The sequence below is a fragment of the Epinephelus lanceolatus genome, chromosome 24 (assembly GCF_041903045.1).
Source record: "Epinephelus lanceolatus isolate andai-2023 chromosome 24, ASM4190304v1, whole genome shotgun sequence".
Taxonomy (NCBI): Eukaryota; Metazoa; Chordata; class Actinopteri; order Perciformes; family Serranidae; genus Epinephelus; species Epinephelus lanceolatus.
Window position 1 is genome coordinate 15,676,238 of NC_135757.1, and position 9,272 is coordinate 15,685,509.

At 42.3% G+C, this 9,272-nt stretch overlaps 1 long non-coding RNA gene across 1 annotated transcript in view; it reads right to left on the minus strand.

The window, feature by feature from the left end:
* LOC117250175 (uncharacterized) overlaps positions 1–991 on the minus strand; it is a 108,103-nt gene extending 107,112 nt beyond the window's left edge. Inside the window, exon 1 of the long non-coding RNA XR_004501067.2 lies at positions 241–991. This is a non-coding gene — a long non-coding RNA (uncharacterized LOC117250175). The remainder of the gene's footprint in view (positions 1–240) is intronic.
* Between the last annotated feature and the right edge of the window lie 8,281 nt (positions 992–9,272).

Genomic DNA, 9,272 nt, shown 5'->3' on the forward strand with positions numbered 1-9,272 from the left:
ATTTCCCTCTAAAACATATTTGGCAAAAATCATCGAGAGAACACATGGAACTTGCATTTGGCAGCTCTAATTTTTGAGATTACTTCAGTTTAAAAAAACACTTCCCTTTCACTGTGGACATCTGAGGAAATAAAAGTTTCTCTTCCACTCTCTCTGGTGACTAAAGACTAAAAGAAAGTAAAGAAATGCTGAGATGAAATAAAAATACAGGGTATGAAATATGCAAAATGCCGCACTTACGTCATGTTGGCTCATTCCAAATCCATACTTTTGTAAATATCCAAATCCCTTTGTGTTTAAATGTGCCTGGTTCTCATCTGCAAACTTCATTTGATCCAGAGGGTGCAAAGTATGGCAACATGAGTGTTTCAGTGTCTTCTTCCATTGAAGAAAGGAATTCACCAGGTTGCTTTCCAGACACTCAGGGAAGATGTTGTTTGGAGCTCCAACTATTGGCAAACAAACTCATTCAGGTGTCATTCTGTCTAAAACACCCATGTTGTTGTCCCGTCTCTGAGTTAAACCATCCAGACAAATGACTCTCTTCACACTGAGGTGTTGCTCCACTGAAGTTAGAACAGTAAAATGTTTTTGCTCAGCAGGACTTTGGCGTCATCTCATCATGCTGCTGATGTTGCAGGTTTTCTGTCATCTCAGAGGCTGCATCACTTGTCTTCCTTTGTGTCTCCAATATTTAGGGGCAAATTCAATAACCAGAGACAGCATTAAGAAAAGAAAGTTAAATCAGAGATGATTTGACCCATACACACAATCCAATGATTGAAGGAGAAGTCCTTTCCTTGGAAAAAGCAAAAATGATCAGCACACACCTGTTGGCTGGCCCAGTCAACCCCATTAAACTTTTGCAGGGGGAAAAAAAAAGACTAAGAGGTGTGAGAGGCTGTTAGTCATAACAGAGAGGAAGAGGTTGATGGAGCGAACAGAGAAAGAGAGGTGAAGGATGGAGAGTTGAAGAGTCGAGCATCCTGCCGTCTCTCAGCCAGGAGGATGAATGGAAAGCCTGCCTCTCTGCCTCCTTTTATATTCTCTCTTCCCCTGCTGCCTCGCTTTGGCTTTTACCCTGGTTTCAATGTGTGTGTGTGTGCATGTGTGCGTATGTGTGTGTGCAGAGAGAGACCTCTTTCAGAGCAGCAGGAATATATTATAACCCAAACAAAAGGAGCCGGCTTATTGTTTATGAATTACTAGCCTTCCAAAGCCAACAAAGGCCCCTATTTTCATAGAAAACTCCATTTTCATTTCAGCTCCATTTGATTACCAGAGCAAAGACAATAAAAAGGCCTCTCTGGGCGCAACGTCCCAAAGGGATTCATTCCTCCTCTCGCTCATTCAACGCCACTGAAAAGGTTTCTTTATTGCTTTCTTTTCAGGGCCGACGTCAAATGGGCTTTTAGGAGTAAACCAATGACAAAAAAACTATTGCTTGGCTATTTTGTACAATAACAGGGCCGGGGGAAGAGAGGAGTCCTGTGTTGTCTTTGTCATCTTTCTTTCTCTTTTCTTTTGCTCCTTTCTGCTATTGGAGAGGAAAATTGCAGAGGCTGAAAATTCATGGCAAGGCTTTGAAGGGAAAGAGAGGGAGAAAGACGAGGGAGCCACAACGCAACAATACAAGTCAAATCTAAATTATCACTAGCTATTGAACACAGTGAGGTGACAGAAAGGTACTGTACGACTCCAGAGGAGTTTAGTGTGTTTGTGTGTTGTGAGAGTACCTTTCACACACCTGTTGGGCTCATGGCCAAAAACAATACAACCCCAGTAACTCACTGTCATTTAATCTACAATGAGGCTGTCAATAGTGTGTGTCTAGTTCACTGTTCTGCAGACCTCTAGGTGTGTGTAGAGATGCTGGTAGAATTAATGATTGCTTCTCAGATCCTGGCTCTGATTTGTGTGAGTGCTTTAAAGGGACAAAAATCAAAAATACATGTTTTACCTCTTACATGTAGCTGTATTTATTAGTCTAGATTGTTTTTGTGTGAGTTGGAGACGTAGAGATGTCTGCTTTTGCTCACATATAGCCTAATGGAACTAGATGGCACTCAGCTTGTGGTGCTCAAAGCGCTAAAACAATACATTTGAAACATGTCTCTTTCCAGAAATCGTGACCCAGTTACTCAAGATAACCAACAGACGTATTTGTGAGCAGTTTCATGTAGGAACTATTTTCTTTCCATTACACCCACCAACTGAAGCATCACGCAGAAGGAAGCGTGCATCTACTCATGGACAAGAGGCTCATGCTCATGACAGTGCAAGATGTAAAAATTAATGTTGTCCATTAACTGTAAGCAACTGTAAGCCTTGGAAATAATGAAGTTCATTATTTATTCTTCTAGGTATTACAGATAAATGATTAAGTAATAAGTTACTTGGTTTTGGGGGATGAAGAGATAACCTCCCTTCCAGCAGGCCAGGTGCTAGCCTAGATCCCACAACACTTTCCAACTATGCAAACATTTCTCGGATTTTTGAAAGAAAAAAAAAGTTGAATTTATAAACAATAAAACACATCCTTGTTGAAATTAGTTCACTCAGGAGTTTGGGTGCTACAGTACGTTATGATTATGGTACAGACATAGCTGTGTAACTGGTGCGAGTTTTAGTATCACAAAACCAGATGTACCAGAAGGAGGGACGATAAAGTGTTTGATATGAAGCTGAAAAGCCTTAACCACACATCCAATTGGTGCACCACTGCATATGTATTACATGAGTGGCCTGTAAAATATGGGGGAAAATACTATTATTCTTAAAAGGAAAGAGATGAATAGCGTCAGCACACACTGACTGCAGAAGATGCTCTTTCATCTTTTGCTTTGCCTCCTGTTTTTGTCCTCCTGGATGAATATTTGGCTCGAGACAAAAGGTGAACCAATCAATTATTCCTCTTGCAGGGCCCTGGTGCTGTTGTGAAAAGCGTTGACATTTGAGCTTTCCAGACGACATCTGCAAATTTATATGCCTTCCATTGTGCGAGGCAGCCAGCCCTGTATCAAAGGCTGTAAAAGGCCTTGTCAATTTAGTAAGGACAACTCCACAAAGACTCCTTTCTCCTCTGTTGTTATGGGAATAATGCTTTTCACTGGTGTCCTGCCAAAACCTGTTGGCAATTTCGCCATGTGATGTTATTGATTGCATTGATAACAGACATCTAACATGGAAGCTATCAAACTGTCAGTGATGCATTGTGAAACATCACAAATGAATGCGTGGTGATCAGATCCAAGAATAAACTTCTTTATGGAGGCTTTACAATGAATACATGTGTACAATAGGCGTCTCACCTTTAACATACTGTACCTGACTGAAACCACTGGTAATTACTGTCAAATTAAAATATCCACTTTCTGTCTTGGTGTCCTGCACACTGACATCAATAGTCTGCAGTATGGCCTTGACAAAAACCTTTATGATGTGAATTTAAAATGGTACGTCGTCACTATTCCCGTACCTAAATGTCACCGTACAGCCATACAGCCTCCATAAATCAGTCACTTGCAAGTTGAGTCTCAGCGGCTTAAAGTTTTATATATTCCTGTTCATATTTTCATTTCAAACAGACAGAAGTCTCACTGTTTACTGTGTCACTTTTCAACAGCTACAAGAACTGCACACAATAAAGATATAGACATATTCTGTGATACTTGGCCAGTGGATCCGTTTCAAAAATTGCAGGGAAGAACAGTGCAAGGAGACACAACAACAGCAACCAGTAAGATAAAGAGCTGCAGAAGACTTCAGCAAAGTATACAACACCTTTTACCTTGCTGTTCACACCTATTCCGACCATGCAAAACAACTCTAACATATCTAAAGTTCCCTCTTTTCCTCAGCTCCTTCTACTTATATCAGATAACACCGTTTTCACACAGGCAGGAAAACAGAGAGAGCTGAAGAAAACATGAAAATGTTAAGAGCATTTTCACCAATATGACAAGGCATGCATAGCATTAAGAAATAAAATTCTAATTATTCAGTACCGCATACACAGAAAAACAAAAGCATAGCAAGTTGTAACATCACAATGTCACTGATTGCGACACCACAGCTGATTCCAGGATATTTAAACTGATCAAAATGCTATTAAATAGTAAAAGGCTAATTTGAGGTGTTTTGCCAAACTGCTCAAGTACATTTTGTGGATTGTGTTTTATCACCTGGTAGTGGTTCTAGCTCATCTAATCCACAGGGGGCAGACTCAGGCCACTTAAAATAACTGATATAAAGGCCTCTTTTTAGCAGAACTTTCATACAAGGTGATGATATTCACATCAAATATAATGCACATATCAAAGATAGGCTACATGACTTAAACATGTTTGTATGATTTCTCAAACAATAGAAATATATGCAGTGCTACGAAGCTGCAGGTACACATCAATACTGGGGAAACATCCACAGGTCTAAAACCTTTTGTTCACATCAAAAAGTATCAATGCATGTATCAAATACGTGACTTACACACTGTTATCTGTCTGCATGGTACACAACGTATGACTTATAAAGCCTATAGAGTTACTTAGCTCAATACACATAATGCAGCAAAGCTTAAATACAAAGCAATTCCCACATAGGTCCATTCACATATTAGACACCATCAATAGGTGACTGACTGATTAAACAACCAAATAATGCAAAACTAGAGAGATGTCACATCATTCAAAGCCTCTGCAGACAGCAGCAACAACACAACACCTTCAGACAAACAGCCCCAATAACCTTCATAACATCAGCAAGTACACTGCAAGGAGTTAAACACACACAGGAGGCAGCCACAGCGGGACATTTAAACATCAGGAAATAAAGCAAAGAGACAAACACAGACAGACAGAGAGACAGACAGAGTGTATGTGGCTTACATTTGTTGTTCAAGTCCATTCATCTTTCTGTCATGGAGATGAAGTAGACACTGATGTCCAACTGCACTTGCTGCTTTGACAGTCTCTGTTTATTTGTTTGTTTGTTAACAGAAGTCTTCTTCCTCTTGACAGTCTGTTATTTGTTTGTTTGTTGACAGAAGTCTTCTTCCTCTTGACAGTCATTTTGTTTGTTTGTTTGTTTGTTTGTTGACAGAGTCCTCTTCCGCTTTGACAGTCAATTTCTTCGTTGACAGTCTTCGTTTCCTTTCTCTGTGGCTGCTGCATGTAGCTAGCTTAGCATGTTAGCCGATATCATTAGCAACACTGGAAAACTAGCTAACGTTACGGCTACCTGGAAGCTAACTGTTGCTTCATTTAAAGTAACTTATGTTGTTAACTTTATGCTGTTTGTACTGTAAAATGCTATTTTTATGAAGTTTATTTACCGGGAACGTGTCCGTTAAGGTGCTAAGGTGTCCTTACAGAGGCCGCTTTGAACTGTTTGATACTTCACTGTATTTTAATTGAGAGGCAACTTTCACCTGCCGTTGATTTCTGTTAGGGTGTAAATACCACACTTTGGCCACTGACACATGGGGGCGCTGTTTGACTCGGTAAAAGATGGGAAAGTATTAAAATATAAAAGAAAAGTATTATGTCAAAAAAAATTGCATATTGAGTGACACTATAGTTGAATTAAATTAGACTTAAAGTATCGTCTTAAATCCTTAAGAATTCATAACTGTTTAAGCACCGTAGCTGAGTTGTACAAGTTTGTCACTGTGGTGATTTTCCCCTCATCTATAGTTTGATCCAATCAGCCTGCAAAACACCTGAGATCAAGTCCATATGTAACTATGTATAAATGTAACATGTATATTGAGTTTAAATACATTTTAAAATATCCATCAAAATTCATATGATCAGGTAGGCTCTGTATGTTTTACCATCACTGAGCGTTATGTGTTGCTTCATTGCGACTGTTTGTATATAGACTATTATTTTTCTTTTCTTTTTGAGTTTATTAAACATTTGTAGTCATCACACAAGATAAATGATCTGTGAATGTGTAGCATCTCTGCACGGGGAGGAGGCATAATCATCTCCGGTCTTCTTCGCCGTTGATCAGCTCCTGGTGGATGTTGAAGTCCATCAAGGCCTGAAGAAAACCACACAGAGTTCCCACCTCAGATATTATTCTAACACCTTCTACTACACAGATATAGATATAGTGACTTCTACAGACTTGATCATTTTTTAACATGCATTGAAAGATCAGATTAACTGAACATTCATGACGACACACTGAGAAACTACCAAATATGTCATAGTGCTATACACCAGCCTGCTCCACACTACCTTGAGTTCAGACAAGTGGAGGAAGAGGAGCTGTCTCTGGTAGATGAAGTTCAGCCAGGTTCATGCTGACAGGTGTGTGCTCTTCTTTCACACAGCGTCTGAAATACCTGTGAGGTGAAGAAGATGATGTCAACAGATAGTTAACAGAAAGGTGGGTTTAATTTATCAGGCCAGGCATGCTGTTATTATAAAGCTTTGTTTTATCATTTTATCTGAAAGGTTATATTTATGTGTGTATCTCTGGTCCCTGCTGTTCCACTGAGGTCTTCGCATGGGGACAGGGCAGGAGTCAGAGGTGCAGGATGCTGGAGGAGGCTGAAGGTGAAGGTTTGGCCGTAGCTGTTTTGGTGTAGGATGGAGCTGGACACTTGGGAGGCGATAGATGGTTTGGCTGCAGCTGTCTGCTAGAACTGGCAGGTGGAGGCAGTGGCTACAGGTTGCTGGCAGAGGCTGGAGGTGGAGGTCTGGCCGCAGCTGTCTGCTAGAATCTGCAGGTGGAGGCAGTGGCTGCAGGTTGCTGGCAGAGGCTGGAGGTGGAGGTTTGACCTCAGCTGTCTGTCAGAATCTGCAGGTGGAGGCAGCAGCTGCAGATTGCTGGCAGAGGCTGTAGATGGAGGTTTGACTGGCAGTTGTCTGTCAGAATCTGCAGGTGGAGGCAGCGGCTGCAGGTGGCTGGCAGAGGCTGGAGGTGGAGGTTTGACTGCAGGTGTCTGCCAGAACTTGCAGGTGGAGGCGGTGGCTGCAGGTTGCTGGCAGAGGCTGGAGGTGGAGGTTTGACCGCAGCTGTCTGCCAGAATCTGCAGGTGGAGGCGGAGGCTGCATGTTGCTGGCAGAGGCTGGAGGTGGAGGTTTGACTGCAGCTGTCTGCCAGAATCTGCAGGTGGAGGTGGAGGCGGAGGCTGCATGTTGCTGGCAGAGGCTGGAGGTCTGGCTGCAGCTCTCTGCCAGAATCTGCAGGTGGAGGCAGAGGCTGCAGGTTGCTGGCAGAGGCTGGAGGTGGAGGTTTGGCCATAGCTGTTTCAGTGTAGGATGGAGCTGGACACTAAGGAGTCGATAGATGGTTTGGCTGCAGCTGTCTGCCAGAATCTGCAGGTGGAGGACCTGGACCTGAAGGTAGCAGTGAGAGGCTGGAGGTGGAGGTGTGTCTTTAACTGTGTGTGAGAATTGGCAGGTGGAGCATGGGGCAGCAGTTGGGTGGTAAAACCTGCTGTCAGAGTGTGGAGGCAGAGGTTGGATCTGCAGCAGAGTGACAGAGGTGGAGAGAGATTTGCTCTGTTGCAGCACAACACTTAAAGCACAACACTTAACTTAAACTATAACACTTAACTTAAACTACAGAACTATTTACATATCTGAGTTAATAGGACTAATATTTAGTGCTTAGCTTGTTTGGCGTGTGGCGGTGTCCAGGGCTCGGGCTCTCCTGAAGTGTCCACGTCATACAGGGGAGGAAGGTGTTCAACCCCGTATGACACGTCCACATGAACCAGTCTGTCCTCAGTGACTGATTCAGTGAACGTTGGACGCTCCAGTCGCTCCCACAGCCTCCGCTTGATGCACCTCCCCAACGCCAGACTGTAAGGACGCAGCCGGCCATCCTTGTACCTGTGAGGAGCAGGAGAAACAGAAATCATGATGATACATGTGATTAAAAAGCTTCAATATGATTCTGAAGTAATAATTATTGAAGAAGGTCATGATGATCTGACTGAAAGATGATTCTGACTCAAACACACCTCAGCATGGGGTCCACAACTTCGTGGTAGAGCCGCTGGTACTCTTCCACGGAGCGGTTGTGGATCCTCGGAGGGGCATCGTCAGGCAGCGGAGCAGTGGAGGGCTGGGGGCGGGGGGGCACACCGGAGCACACTGGCAGCTCGTCAGGTGAGATGGTGGCTGAAGGCCTGGGGACCAGATTTAAAAAAGACAGCATGTCAGTGTCTGATGTGGAGGGGTGAGGCATGGAAACAGCACTGACCACCTCTGGAGCTTCCGAAGGTTCGGAAGGACGAGCCACGGAGGTCCTCTTCCTCTTCTGTAGAAGAGCAGCAGCAGAAGCCAAGGGCTGGTGCTTCTGCTCGGAGGTGGACACCTGGGGAAGGTCAGCAACACACAGGAGGATGTCAGGCTCCAGTAAACTTGTTATTTAACAACATACTTTTATAATCTGACAGGAGACAAAGACATCAGACGCTCTGCAGAGGACCACCTTGTCAAATGAAACATTTGTAAAGCTGTCTGATTCTAGTTATTAAGGGTTACATTCACAACAAAGTGGGACATCAAATGTCTGACCTGGTCATGGCTGCAGCATGAACAGTTCCTGCAGGCCACATGCCACCTCCTCAGTCTCTGCACAGCACATGGCTACAAGACACACTCATGTTAGACTGAGGCTTGTTCGCCTGTTAGTCCTTTACTGCACTTAAATGATTTAATTATTTCATGATTTTCATGAGAAACATCAAAAGATTAAATGATTTTCATCAGTGAGGCTGCCATTTTGATTTTTGTTATTTTTAATTGAGCAGATGAATTAATCAGTACAGTTTTCCCTGCAACGAATAAATATTAATATAATATATATAGGCTATATTGATTTCCTCTTCAATATATTTTGTGTACCATGTGACACATGGAGTGGGGGGAGTGTGTGAAAGCAAGTAAGAGAAAAAAAAGTGTAAGCTGTTTTAATTTTACAGCCACTGAATACTTCATATTAAAATGTAAACACCTCTGAATTCATAGCATTGAAATATTTTACTGTGAAAACCATGTATCTGAATTTATTTAAATATCAAATATTAAATGTGTTTATTTGCATTTTAAAAGCTGAATGTGAAATTTTTTTTCAGTGTTCACACATTCAGATCTATATGGTGATCAGAGCCTGTTGATAATGTGTTAGTTAACTTACAGTCTCGTAGTTAAAACACACACACAAACACAAAAACAGTCAAAGAGTATAAATCTTACAGTTTGCATGATGGAAGTGAGTTGAGTGTCTTTCAGTGAGTCACTGTTAAA